Source organism: Dendrobates tinctorius, unplaced genomic scaffold, assembly GCF_039654945.1.
Source record: "Dendrobates tinctorius isolate UK_male_01 unplaced genomic scaffold, ASM3965494v1 ptg000133l, whole genome shotgun sequence".
Classification (NCBI taxonomy): domain Eukaryota; kingdom Metazoa; phylum Chordata; class Amphibia; order Anura; family Dendrobatidae; genus Dendrobates; species Dendrobates tinctorius.
In genome coordinates this window covers 181,235-196,960 of record NW_027361801.1, presented here as the reverse complement: position 1 = coordinate 196,960, position 15,726 = coordinate 181,235, and the positions used below count along the sequence as shown (strand labels likewise).

The 15,726-nt window shown below is 45.4% G+C and overlaps 1 protein-coding gene across 1 annotated transcript in view; it reads right to left on the bottom strand.

Moving 5' to 3' along the window:
* Positions 1 to 15,726, bottom strand: part of LOC141048173 (extracellular calcium-sensing receptor-like) — a 45,914-nt gene that overhangs the window by 1,180 nt on the left and 29,008 nt on the right. The gene's annotated exons all lie outside the window — the stretch shown is intronic.

The following is a 15,726-nucleotide window of genomic DNA, read 5'->3' as shown; positions in this document are numbered from 1 at the left end:
CTCTAAGCATCAACCAAAATCTGGAATTTGCCCATAGAGTCCCAACACTCAGAACCTTACTTTGTTAACCTGCAAATTGCTCATTAGTTTTTCTCATGGGATAATAGAACTCATACCTGCACGTAAAAGAGCTAATGTTGTATAAGGGCTCATTCACAAGTTTGATTTTTACATATGACTGCTATCCGTGTTTTACACAAACGCCATTCGTACCTGTGAAAGTCAATTGGGCCATGGTTCGTTGGAAAAGCGCAAAGACATGTCCAATTTTGATCCGAGGGTCAGATCACAATTGGCAATGTATGGCATGGCAATGGGTCCATGAAAAAAATCGAATTGCACTCAAATGCATCTTAGTGCGGTCCGATTTTCACGGACTGTCAGAATAGAGGAGGTGGAGATTTTTTTTTATTTCTTCATATACGAGAAACACAGATGATACTTGGACCACTCTCTGATCAAAATAATCCGTTCATTTTTCTCTCGCAAGGATAAATCGGACATGTGAATCTGCCTTAGATAAATACTGGTAGATCCTATATTCTGGAGTATAATTAATATTTCTTTACACTTCACTCTATCGTGCTAAAGCATGTCAATGTGAAATATATGAAATATGAATAGCTATATGGCTTCTGAATATTAGGAAAAAATGAATGAGATGCTTTGCACAAAATTTGGCCAAACAATGTCTGCCCATCAACCAACGTCAAGGTGGTCTCATAAGACTGATGGGTCCCTATCCAATGTGAATATCTCTCTTAGGGCTCATACTCATATATGAGAAAAAAAACGGTCCGATTTCCAAAAAGACAGACGAGTGCCATGCGAGTGCAATTCAATATCTGTGTGATTTTTCAACGGAACATCCGTATGATATCTGTATGACATGCGTATGCAATCCGTGTGCAATGCGATTAAAACATGAGCTTTTTTACATACAGCAGTTCTCTCTATGTAAAAGTTCATGCTAAAATCGCATTGTAATACACAACTGTACACATCGTTTTAAAACAAAATATTCTTCAAAACACCCACACATATATATATAATTGATGATATTATATATAATATATAGATATATGTACTATATATATTGTAGTGCAGCAAGTACTGCTTGTGTTGGGGGACACTCGCTTGGCACGGGATTAACGTAGACAGGCACGGTTTTTCTCACATAAGCAGTCTATGAGGTTTATCTTTATACAGCATAAACTACACGGTAGGCCCAATTGCACGTCACAGGCTTACCACCGTCCATAATATTTCATATGGCTTTAACTCACAGTCCCTAAACATGCTAGACCTCTCTGCCCACTGACTGTCGGCGACCGCATGCAAAACAGTTCATTAACGTTCATAGAACTTTACAAGCACCAACAGTCTGTGGAGGTACCTTACAGGAGCTCCTGCTCCAGACGTTGACTTCTTGTCCATTCTCTCTTTCCCAGGGAAGCTGCCTTACTGGGATCACCGTCCTTGTGACCAGGATACTTCAGACAGTCCAGACCCTCAGAAGGTCGGGAGCTCCCCAACGCAGGGCCGTCACAGACTCTGCTCACACATGGCCTCTCCAGGTGCTATTCAGGATGTCTGTCCTCACCTGGGACCGTCCAACACACAGGCCTCACCGGGCGCTATTCAAGGATCCGATCTTATGGCCAGGAACTCCCAACACACCGGCCCATATGTGGGCGGTGTATGTGTAGCTAATTGATCCCATCAAGCTCTCCGACTAGACCTATAAGCCCCCTTATAGGTAAATAATCTCATGTACTACAAGTCCCAGCACAACAACATCATTTTTGGGCTTACAGCGCAGGGACATCTGCAACATATACCGGCCATTTACAATCATGCCAGTCACTCTTTCACCATCACAATCAAGGAAACACCCACATGCATATCCTGAGGAGCACATACAGCGCCCCCTAGCAGTAACAGGGGTCACTGCATCACTATATATTTAATATATATATATATATGCATATTATATATTTTACATTTATATATATACATATAATATATATACATAATATATATATATATATTATATATACATATAAGGCCAGTCTCACATGTCCAGATATTTCCAATACCAGAAAAATCGGTACTGGAGCTATCTGTGTCCGTGTGTCTGTGTGGATACGTGGTACATCCGTGTGGCACACGTGTGGCATCCGTGTGCCGCACGTGTGCCACATCAGAAAGCAGCACGCACAGGATCGTTGATGTCACCGCTGATCACAGAGCCTGCATGTAGATTCTCATTCATTCCCCAGTGGTTTACAGTCGGAGCAGCTGCATTAGCATCACTCTGGCTGTAAACTGATTAACCCCCCGAGATGGATTTACGCCATGGGATTGAATACCCAAGATGAAGCTTGTATGTGGTTGTGTATGTTTAAGGACCTGCACTGATGTCATGATCACCTGACCAGTGCATATGATGTTACCTCACCTGTGGGTGTGGTTAGAGGCTACCTAAAGGAACCTGTGTGTTTGGCACATGTGGCAGTGCTGGCTAGTCTGAGCCAGAGGAAGGAGGGTTATGAGATACCTCCAGAGTGGATGGTCTGACAACTGTGTTACTGACCGGGGTCAGTGAGAGACGTTATAGGATACCTCTGAGGACAGGAGGCATCCGGGAACCTGTGTGGCTGACACCAACAGGTAACAGACAGGGATCCATGGTGTAATGTATAATAATTAGATATGTCTCTTTAAGCAAGCCAGACTTATGGGACTTGGAGGGTGGAGACAAGAGGGATGAGAAGGGAAGTTTCAGTTTCACTTCAGTGTAGCATGGGAATGCAACTGTTATGCTGTGTGCTGGAGGACGAAGAATAAAACATATCTAAAGTTTAATACCTTGAATTCTTCATAACATGTGGATATTACAACTGGCGACGAGGATGGGATATAATCACCTACTGCTGTGAGTACAGACTATATTTTACCGCTTCACACGCCAGCACCACTGAGAGACTCTATCATGGCTGACTACTTGCACACATTCCCACAGTTTGATATGACTGATGTCATTAATCTCTCCCTCTCTGGAGAAAATGGCTAAACAGATTTGAGAATTTCCTAGAAGCCATGGACATAAAGGAGGAGAAAAGAAAGAGAGCTTTGCTCCTGCATTGTGCAGGCACAGGAGTCTATGACATATACAGTATGTTACCTGCAGCAGAAACAGACACATACAGCAACTGCACTAAAGCTCTCACTGGCTATTTCAACCCCAAACAGAACATCAGATATGAAAGATATAAATTCAGGATTGCCAAGCAGCTTCCAGAAGAGTCCATAGACACTTATGTCACACGGCTGAAAGAGTTAGCACATGGATGTGCCTTTACAGATGTAGATGATGAAATCCTAACTCAAATAATTGTCACCTGCTCGTCTAATAACCTAAGGCGTAAGGCTCTGCAGCAGGATATCTCTCTACATGATTTGCTCAAAATGGCCCGTGCTATAGAAATAGCAGATCATCAGGCTACCGTAATGGAGAATGGGGATAAATTACATGTGCATAATCTCAAACAGAAAAATTTACCAGACAAACAAGCCCAGAAACAGAAGAAATGTTATAGATGTGGACAGGATTTCCCTCACCACCAGAACAAATGTCCAGCTATGGGACAAACCTGCAGTAAATGTGGAAAAGGGAATCATTTTGCAGCTGTTTGCAAATCAGCGCACTACAAGCCTCCGCTACCTATGACAAAATCTGCAGATGTAAAAGTGATAAATCAGGACACAGAAGAAATGTCTGCGACTGAGAACTATGTGTTCACTACCTCTGTCACTGGTTCAGTACAGTCTCCCTGTGTTACACTCTCAATCTGCAACACTGACATTACCTTTACAATAGATACAGGAGCTTCAGTGGATATCATAGATGGCACTACATATGAACAATTGAAAACAAGGCCAGTCTTACAACAAGTGCAGACTAAAATCTTTCCTTATGGATCTAAAACACCTCTAGCTATAATGGGACAATTTGATGCTGAAATTAGATATAAAGAAAATAGGCAGAAAACCACTTTCCACACATTACAAGGATCGGGAGGATGTCTTCTCAGCTATCACACTGCCTTGGAGCTAGGGCTCATCCAGATTATTCATACCATAACTGACCCTGCGGATATGGATGTACAAACTATGGTGAACAGCTTTCCCTCCCTATTTAGTGGTTTGGGAAAACTAAAGGACTCTCAAGTACACCTTCATGTGGATGACAATGTTCGTCCAGTAGCCCAGCCTCACAGGCGTATTCCATTTCACCTGAGACAGAAGGTAGAAAAGGAACTCCAATTGCTCATGGATGAGGACGTTATTGAAACTGTTACTGGTCCCACTCCGTGGGTCTCTCCACTTGTGGTAGTTCCAAAACCAAAGACTCCTGATCAAGTGAGACTGTGTGTTGACATGCGCCTGCCCAACACCGCTATCCAGAGGGAAAGACATATCTCACCTACGATTGATGACATTATTCATTTATTAAATGGAGCCACCGTCTTTTCAAAGCTCGACCTCAATAAGGGATATCATCAATTAGAACTGAGTCCAGAATCCCGATATTTGACCACATTTTCCACCCATGTGGGCCTCAGAAGATACAAAAGATTGACTTTTGGAGTCTGCTCAGCAGCAGAAATTTTTCAGGATGCAATAAGGAGTGTCATTCAACACATCCCAAATCCCTTTAATTACAGTGATGACATATTGGTTTTTGGTAAAACTCAAGCTGAGCATAATCGTGCTCTATATGCTATCTTCGAATGCCTGCTTTCTGCTGGACTCACTTTAAACAAAGAGAAGTGCAAGTTTGACAAGGGTTCATTAGAATTCTATGGTCACATCTTCTTGGCAAAAGGAGTACAACCCGACCCCAAGAAAGTGGAAGCTATCAGAACAGCCTCAATTCCACAGGATGCTAGTGAAGTGCGTTCTTTCCTTGGAATGGCAAGTTACTGTGCTAGATATATTCCGAATTTTTCAACAATCAGCAATCCACTACGGGAACTTACAAAACAAAGTTGTATTTTTCAATGGTCTCAAGGCTGTCAGGCCTCTTTTGAAACAATTAAAAATGAACTCTGCTCGACAACCACTATGGCTTATTTTGATCCAGCTCTTCGAACTGAACTGATTGTGGACGCCAGTCCCGTGGGACTGGGTGCTATTCTAGCGCAATACAAGGATAACAATCAAAATCCTCACATCATTTCTTATGCGAGTAAGAGCTTAACAAACACTGAAAGAAAATATTCTCAACCTGAAAATGAAAGCTTGGCAGTTGTCTGGGGATGTGAACATTTTCACTTATTTCTCTATGGAGCTCCCTTCACCATTGTCACAGATCATCAAGCACTTCTTACAATTTTTGGAAATCCCAGAGCTAAAATGCCTGCACGAATTGAACGATGGGGCCTACGTCTACAGGACTACAACTATAAAATTGTTCACAAACCTGGAAAATACAGCAATCCGGCTGATTATCTTTCAAGACATCCTACTAATGATGATATACCTGTGCATTCCTCCATTGAAGAATACCTACGTTTTGTTACAGATCATGCCGTGCCAAAAGCACTTTCTCTTGATCAAATTATAAATGAAACAACAAAAGACAAGACACTCTGTGCCCTAATACAAATCATCCAAAATCGAAGGTGGCATGAAATTCAAAAAGAAAAATTTCCTGATTCTGAGATTAATCTGAAAGAGTTAAAACTATTCTCAAACGTACGTGAGGAATTATCAGTCACTGAAGAACACCTCATTCTTCGAGGTACCAAACTAGTTGTACCTAAGACTTTGCGTAACTTAGTCATACAGATAGCACATGAAGGTCATTTAGGAATTGTTGGCACAAAGAAGCTACTCAGAGAAAAAGTGTGGTTCCCAAATATGGATCACTTGGTGGAAGAAAAGATTAGACGCTGTTCTACTTGTCAATTAATCACTCCATCATCAAACTTAGAGCCATTACAAATGTCTCCGTTACCCACTGCTGTCTGGGAGGAAGTGGCAGTCGATATATATGGACCATTGCCAAATGGCCAATACATTCTCGTAACAATTGATGAATATTCTCGATACCCTGTCATTTCATTTATCTCTTCAACATCTGCTAATAATGTCATACCAGAGCTGGACGACATTTTCTCGGCATATGGTATTCCAAAAGTGGTCAAAACAGACAATGGACCTCCATTCAATGGACATGTGTTTACACAATTTTCTGAATACTTGGGATTCAATCACAGGAAAATCACACCTTGCTGGCCGCAAGCCAATGGAATTGTGGAACGTTTTATGCGCACTCTGGGGAAACGTATCAAGGCAGCGAGTCTGGAGCACATCCCACTGAAACAGTCATTATACAAATTCATGCGTAATTACCGCAATACGCCACACTCCACTACTAATGCTGCTCCAGCTCATTTAATGTTCAGCAGAACCCTGCGTATACGTCTCCCTGATGTGACCAGCCATCCCCGACCGAGTGACTCCTCAGTGAGATCCACAGATTTCTCCAACAAACAAGCCATGAAACGTTATGCAGACAGAAGGCGAAGGACACAGTCAAGTGCCATTGAAAGAGGGGATGTCGTGGTGGTACGTCAAAGACTAACCAACAAGACCTCACCTGTATATGGTGCTGCAAAATATTATGTTACCAAAAGGAAAGGCAGCATGATCACAGCTGAACGAGATGGACACTCCATAACGCAAAATTCTTCATATTTTAAAGTCATACCGCAGAATGATGACAATGAACTCTCTTGGGTGGAAGATTTGGTATCCGATGGTGGAGAGGACCAACAAGAGGTAGCTGGTCCATCAATAATGAACCCTCTCAATGAGCCCAGACGTTATCCTACACGAGAGAGAAGAGCTCCATCGAGGCTTATTGAAGAAGTGTAACTACAGTTTTTTTTTTTTTTTTTTGTTGTTTGTTTCTCTGGTTTTAGAATTGAACAAATAAGACAAAACGGACATATGATTTCTTTGGACGTTTTCATGTTGTTGCATTTATCAGTAATATAGATTATTTATAAAAAAAAAAAAAAAGAGGGGATGATGTAATGTATAATAATTAGATCTGTCTCTTTAAGCAAGCCAGACTTATGGGACTTGGGGGGTGGAGACAAGAGGGATGAGAAGGGAAGTTTCAGTTTCACTTCTGTGTAGCATGGGAATGCAACTGTTATGCTGTGTGCTGGAGGACGAAGAATAAAATATATCTAAAATTTAATACCTTGAATTCTTCATAACGTGTGGATATTACACATGGTATACTGACTGGGGTCAGAAAGACTGTGTTTTGGCTATAGAGCCTGCCTGCTGGACATGGCCCAGCCTGTGTGCCCACAGGCCTGACGGTGCCAAGCCCTGTTTATGGACATTGTTATTTTGTTTTGCTGGATCTAAAGGCTGATTTACTATGTGTTTGTGCTGCTGAGGAAATGGAGCAATAAACCCAGGGGAACTTTTAAAGAAAATTAGATTCCTCCTGCATGTTATATCGCTGCCGAGGAAGTACATCCCAACCCCTTAGTGAACGCTGCGTGACAATATATCAGTGACAAATACAATTAGTATAGTGTGTGTGCAAAATTATGGACATGTATTTAATTAATAAATTATTATTTCATGGAAAAAAATGGCGTAGGGTCCCCCTATAATTTATAGCCAGCAATAGCTATGCAGACAGCTGAGAGCTGATATTTATAGCCTAGGAAGGGGCCATGGATAGTGCCCCCCCCGGCTACAAACACCTGCTCTCACCCACCCCAGAAAAGGTGCATCTGTAAGATGCGCCAATTCTGGTACATAGCCTTGCTCATCCCACTGCACTGTAGCGGTGGAATATGGGGTAATAGTTGGGGTGTTCATGTCACCTTTGTGACATCAATCCCCGAGGTTACTAATGAAGATGCGTCAATTAGACGCCCCCATTACTAATCCCATATAGTCAAATAGTAAGTAAAACACAGACACCTATTAAAAAATCCTTTATTTGAAATAAACACACAGACTCCTTTATTTTTCTTAAATAAACCATGCCATGATCCAGGCCAGGATTTGTTTCTTGTTATTCTCTCCCTGGTCTGGCTGTGTGGGAGTTAACCTTCTCTGACTCCTTTTGGGTTCTGTGGGGCTATTTCAGTCTGCTGTGGCCTGAAGACCAAAGTCAGTGATAGTTCATGCTCCCAGGCTAGAGCAGCTGACCCCTTGATACTGTGTTTTGTCCTCTGCCCGTTTACTTTGATTCCGTGATTTCCCTTTCCTGCTACCCCGCTTGCCTTAGTGTTCACTCCCTGTGTTTGGACCTCTTGGTATGTGACCCTGCTTGTCTTCTGACCTGTTTGACTGTTTCACGTCTCTGTTAGTTCTGCTCCCATCTGGTTCTGACTTCTGGCTTGTAGTTAACTACGTGTATTGCTGTGACCTCTGGTACTTCGTTCCCTTTCGGTTTCTGACTTGGCTCATCTGACCTCTATTTTGCCACCAGGTGGCATCCGTACTTCTGCTCAGTGATGCTGCGCTGTGTGTGCAATCTCTCTTCCCTCACAAGCACCCCCTGGTGGGGGTTGCGCTGTACTGCACTGCAGCACCATTACATTATCACTGACCAATACATTTAAAGGGGATATTGCATTTCTTTTTCTTTAGACATGGACCAGCTTCGTACCTTGGCGGATCAGGTGTTCAGTTTGACACAGATGATGCAGGATTTTTTGCTGGAATATTGGGCCCTAGCCGCGTCGCAAACTCAATTACAAAAAGAGTAGACTGAGACTGTGAAGACCGTGCAGGGAGCCACCCATCATACTGTTAGTCGACCTGGCGATTCTGTAGATGTTGTTGAGGTGGTCACTTTTTTTTCCCCCGATTTCAGTTTTCAATCACTTTTAGGCCGGGGTCTAAGAATGTGAAGGCTGATTTCTTATCTCGCAGCCTGGATTCAATATCACCTCCTTCCTCCATTCTTCAGCGCGGAGTGGTGGTTGCAGCAGTTTCCTCGGCATTGGAGCAAGAGATTCAGGAGGCCCAATCTCTTGCTCCTCTGTCCGTACCTAATAATAAGTTCTTTGTGCCTGTCCAGTATCGGCTAAGCGTGCTTCGGGAGTTCCATGACTTGGCTCTGAGTGGGCATCCTGGAATCTCGGCAATGCATAAAGCCATCACTAGGCTGTTTTGGTGGCCCTCGTTGGCTTCTGATGTCACTGGGTTTGGTCCTCCTGAGAAACTTGTGCCTGCGCAAAAACCTCCCATAACCGGCCGACCGGGGAATTGGTACCACTGCCAATTCCAGATAGACCGTGGACTCATCTGTCCATGGATTTTATCACCAATTCTCCCCCCTCTAATGACAAGACCGTGATCTGGGTAGATGTTGATAGGTTCAGTAAACAGGCACATTTTGTATCCTTGGCGGGTCTTCCTAATGCTGAGACTCTACAAAACTATTCACTGAGTATGTGGTCCGATTGCATGTTGTGCCTGTCAGTGTGGTTTATGATAGAGGGGTGCAATTTGTGTCAAAATTCTGGATGGCTTTTTGTGAAAGGCTGGGTATCAGTCTGACCTTTACGTCAGCCTATCATCCAGAGACCAACGGTCAGACTGAAAGGACCAAACAGTCATTGAAGCAGAGATTGCGGTGTCTTGACATGTCTAGTCAGGATGACTGGTGCTCTTCGGTGCCCATTGCAGAATTTGCTTTCAATAATTGTGTCAATCAGTCCACTGGTTCTTCCCCGTTCTTTTGCAACTATGGGTTTCACCTTCACTTTGGTGAGTTTTCCTGACTGGATTCAGGGTGTCCAGGGGTTGATTCGGCCTATCAGTGGTTGGGGGAAGTCTGGAGGTAGGTTCAGAGAAACATTGGGGAGGTGTTGTGAACTCATTTTCTGGTCTGCCTCTGGTTTCTGGTGAGGGAGCTGGTTGTGCTGACAGAGGAGTTGTGAGTTCTCTTTCTGGGCTCCCTCTGGTGGTGGCAGGAGGTAGTGAGGCTGATCTTATTAACAGAGACCTGACACCTGATAATGAGGAAGAGGATTAGACATCTGGAGTCTCAGACTGGATTTAAGACAGCCAATTCCCTATTTCCATGCTGGTGATTTTTTTCCTGCCTCCTGAGGTCTTAGTTTCCAGCTCAGTTCCTGCCTTCTCAAGCTAAGTTGTCTTTGCTAATGTTTACATTTGGTTTGGTTTGGTCTATTTAGTTTTTTGTGTGGTCAGCCAGTCCCGGCTGGGGCTGTGCTGAATTTCCACTCTTATGTCACTGTATGTACCAGTTTGCTTTTTGTCCCTTATTAGATTGGCCTCTATTTGCTCTGTTCTCAGAATATGCCAGAGTGCTGATATAGTGGGAGAAGTCTAGTGACTATAGGGTATTTTTTGCTATCAGAAGTGTTGGACATTTTTGCAGGGTTTTTTGGCGTGATTGCAGACAGTATCTTTCCTTTCCTGTCCTTTCTAGTTAGTGTGGGCCCCATTGTTTGCTCAGCCTATTTTCCTACCTGTGTTCGTGTTTTCATCTTGTCTCACCGTCAATACATGTGTGGGGGCTGTCTATTCCTTTGGGGTCTGCTCCGGGGCAGTTTTAGATTTCCCCTTTTCTGGCTTTAGGCTTATTTAGTCCTCCGGCTGTGATGAGGTGTCTAGAATCATCGTAGGTACGCTCCACGGCTGCTGTTAGTTGTGTGGTTAGGATCAGGGGTCTGCAATCCGCATAGTTACCAACCTCTCTGGTTTTCTGTGACTTGGCTTGGTCTTGTTTTCCTCCTTGGTGACCCATTCATAACAGGGAGGCTCAGGGCAAGGATAATTTTTTTGCGGATAAACAGCATTTGTGGGACCCACTTTCCAGATGGGGTATAAGGTATGGTTATCCACCAAGAATATAAGGTTGAGGATTCATTCTGCTAAGTTGGGTACCAAGTTTATTGGTCCTTATGAAATTTTAGAGGTGATTAATCCTATGGCATTTCACCTGCGCCTGCCTTTGTCGTTACAGGTCCCCAATGTGTTTCATAAGGCGCTTCTGAAGCCATCTGTGTCTTCCTCAGGTGAGTCTCCCTCGCACCCACCACCTGTTGTGGTGGATGGCCAGATCGAGTCTGTCTCTTTAAGGATAACAGCAGAAATATGACAGAAAAATAACTCCCTGCTATAGATGCTTCATTATTATTATTACTATGCTTCATTATTGCTATCAGTCCACAATCGATCTGCTTCATCCTCAGGTATGTCCACTGGCTGCAGTATCATCACCCATCTTTCCTGAACCCCAATCACCCCTTTATCTGTCTGCTTTTCTGTTTTTTTTCCCCTACATGCTTTCTCACCTCATTTCCTTGATGCTACCACACTTTGCTTTATCTGTCCTTTTGGATCTGACTATTTCCTTTGTATTTTTTCTTCTGACTTCTAATTAATCCCCTCCAGTGTCAGTAACCAGTCTCCCTGCTGTCCTTTCCTCCTGATCACACCTGGTGTTAGGGTTGCGGATCGCACTAAATATAAAATATAAGGAAGTGCGATCGCAACCCTGGGTCCACCGTGCAGAGATGGTAAACTGTTGCTCGGTAATGGCGGAGTGCTAACTGAACACCAGCGGATTCACCACTGACCCGGTGTGTATAGGAGTGAACTCTGTTACTTCACAGAGTCGCTGGCACAAATTCCGGAGCCTGTTAACTCCACAGGACTTGGCAAATGGAGCGCTAGTGTAGAGTCTCAGGACTCTGCCCCAAGGACACAGGGTTAGAGCCCCTCTTGACTCACTAGCGTGCGGCACTGCAACTGCGATGCCAGGATAACGGAACTAAAGTTTTGGCCGCATGACATGCATGCAGGGCCACTCTGGCGGTCTCCACTAACCAGCCCAAGCTTGGGACTGGAAAGCACACTAATTCCACAAGCGCCGCTCAGACGAACGCTGCTGTGCTTGCAGTACAGTAGTACCTTGTGCTAGAGGCACAATCTGGCGCTAACACATTGTGCAGAGCATAATGCACTGTTGCACTTAGGCAATGCCACCACTAGGCGCTGACTATTACTCCGATAACCCTATAACAGGCACAACCAACGGGAGGGAATCATAAGGAGTCAGTCACCTGAAACATGCATCCATCATCATACACACAAGAACATAATACTGTCTATACTAGCGCATGGTCGAGCAGCCATGCGAACCTTTTATATCAGCGTCCTTCCAGGACCTTCCTGATGGTCCATTTGGAACAGGCATGGGACCTGACCATGTGACCCTGAACTCCAATGGGAGGTCAAGCAATAGGCATGCTCAGTGGAGCTAAAAAGGGACTTAGTCCCAGGAGCTGCTCGCCGCTGGCTAGTGCAGGCTGCTATAGCTGAACCATGGATGACAGCAGCAACCAACCTGACAGCACTAGCTTGAGCAAGGCGCCGTGACCGATGTCTTTGCTGAGCAGGCTCCTCTGCGGCCGGCGCTGAATGGGAGACCACAGAAGGCAATGTTCGGGATTCCTCCTGTGCAGAGGGAGAATCCTGACACCTAAAAATACCCCCCTCCTAGGACCTCCTACGCTCAAAGGCCATAATGAGCAGAGGAGCACAAATATTCTTCCCAGGTCCTATCCTCTGGGCCATGACCCTTCCAGTCCACTAGGTAATACCTTTTCCTATGTACCACCTTACATCCCAAGATGGCGTTCATCTCGTACTCGTCCGAGGACAAGCTTGATGTCCTGGTAGATGACTCTGAAAACCGGGACAAGTAAACGGGCTTAAGGAGAGACACGTGGAAGCTGATCGTGATACCCAGGTGTGGAGGAAGGGCTAGACGGTAGACCACAGGGTTAACCTTCTCAAGGACCTTGAAGAGATCTATAAAGCGAGCTGTGAACTTAGTGGACTCAAACCGCAGCCTGATGTTACGAGAGGAGAGCCACACCAAGTTGCCGGGAGCAAAGGTGGCAGTGGGGCGCAGCTGTGCGTCAGCGGAGGACCTCATTCTCTCCTTGGAGGCCCGTATGGCATCCTGAGTGAGGTCCCAAATGTGAAGTGCCTCCACCGCCCAGTCTGCCACCCTAGAGTCGATGGACGACACGGGCATGGGCACAGGAATGTGTGGATGCTGGCCGTAATTAAGGAGGAATGGGGTCTGACCAGTGGAGTCGGCCACAGCATTGTTCAAAGCGAACTCCACCCACTGCAGCAAGGATGCCCAGTCATGTCGTAGATATGTGACCAGGGTCTGGTTGGCTCTCTCTACCCACCCGTTCATCTCGGCATGATAGGCCGATGGAGTGATTTAGCTCAATGCTGAGCAGGCTACAGAGCTCTCTCCAGAACCGAGACGCAAACTGGGGACCCCGGTCCCTGACCATCTTGTCTGGCATGCTGTGCAGATGGAAAACGTGCTTAATGAACAATGCTGCCAGGCCCCGTGCAGAAGGTAATTGGGAGAGAGGTACCAGGTGCACCATCTTGGAGAAATGGTTGGTGACAACCCAAATGACCATGCTCCCACTGGACTAGGGCAATTCCACCATGAAGTCCATACCGACCATCTCCCAGGGCCTTCCCGCTACCGGCAGGTGGTAAAGAAGACCAGTGGGCCACTGCCGAGGAGACCTATTTTATTCCTAATAAAACCCAAAACAAGCCGCCCACTCTCCTACTCCCTCTGTCTCTCTCTGCTTCTCCTCACTTCTGGCAACATATCTCCCAACCCTTGACCCCCTCAGCTCATACCTCCCATTATTTCTTCCTATCGCTCCCAACCCAATATAAACACCCAAAATCTTTCTCAACTCAAATCCGTGCCCTTGACGCCCACCACCCTGCTCTCAATCTCTGGATCACTCTGGAATGCCTGCTTTGTCTGCAATAAACTCCATGTGATTCACGACCTCTTTACCTCTCGTAATTTTTCCTTCCTTGGCCTCATCGAAACATGCCTGACACCCTCCGACTCCGCCTCCCCTGCTGTACTATGTTACGGCGTCCTCCACTTCACCCACACTCCTCGCCCTGGCAACAGACATGGTGGAGTGGGCCTTCTCCTTTCTTCCAACTGTACCTTCAACCCAATACCACCTTTTCCCTCCCTTATCCTCCCCTCTTTTGAAGTCCACTCTGTCCGCATCTACTCTCCCTCCAACCTCCAAGTGGCTGTCATATACCGACCTCCGGGCCCGACCATTGCCTTTATTGACAAATTCTCCACCTGTCTCCTTCACTTTCTCTCTGCTGACATTCCCACCATCATCATGGGTAACTTCAACATCCCCATCGACACCCACCAGTCGGCAGCCTCCAAACTCCTGTTCCTTACATCATCTTTTGGACTTACTCAGTGGTCCCCCTCAGCTACCCACACCGACAGACACACATTAGATCTGGTCTTCACTCGTCTCTGCTCCCTATCTAACTTCACAACCTCCCCTCTCCCTCTATCTGACCACCATCTACTCACTTTCTCATCCCTGTCCTCCTCACCTGTCACTCATGTCCAGCAACATGCGCACCCCCGCAGAAACCTCGCACATCTAGACACTCGAACACTCTCTGACTCTATTCTATCATTGTCCTCCATATCTTCACTCCACGATACAGACACTGCCACTAGTTTTTACAATGCCACTCTTGCATCAGCCATTAACTCGGTCGCCCCTGTCATGCATAACAGAGTGCGACAAATCAATAGACAACCCTGGCACAATAACATCACTAAAAAGCTTTGGCAAGCATCCAGAATTGCTTAACGGCGCTGGAAGAAAACGCAATCGCAAGACGACTTCACTGCACTCAAACACTTGCATTCAAATCAGCTCTCACCTCTGCTAAACAGGCCTACTTTACATCCCTTGTATCTTCCTTATCCCACAACCCAAAACAGTTATTCAATAATTTTAACTCCCTCCTCTGCCCACCACTGCCCCCTCCAACTTCCCTAATATCTGCCTAGGACTTTGTCACACACTTCAAAAACAAGATAGACCAAACACGGCAAGTTTTTATTATTCAACCACCACAACCCCTTTGTCTATCAGACCAATGCACAAACCCCATAACCTCTATCCAATATCACTGAAGGGGAGCTTGCTCATCTTCTTTCCAAATCACACCTCACCACTTGTGCACTTGACCCTATCCCATCCCACCTCCTCCCCAACATCACCACCACTCTTATCCCATCCCTAACCCATCTCTTCAACCTATCACAAACTTCTGGTACCTTCCCTTCCGCTTTCAAACATGCAACAATCACGCCTACCCTTAAAAAGCCAACCCTCGACCCAACCACTATGTCCAGCTATCGCCCAATATTGCTGCTCCCATTCGCTTCCAAACTCCTAAAACAGCACGTCCACGCTGAACTTTTCTCCCACCTATCATCTAACTTGCTCTTTGACAATCTACAATCTGGTTTCCGCCCCCATCACTCCACTGAGACAGCCCTGATGAAAATTACTAACGACCTACTTGCAGCCAAAGTTAACGGACAATACTCTATACTCCTACTTCTAGACCTGTCCTCTGCTTTCGGCACAGTTGACCACTGCCTCCAACTACAGATCCTCTACTCCTTTGGCATCAAAGACCTCACCCTATCCTGGATCTCCTCATACCTCTCCAGCTGCACATTCAGCATCTCCCACTCTCACACTACTTCCTCATCCCACCCTCTCTCTGTTGGAGTCC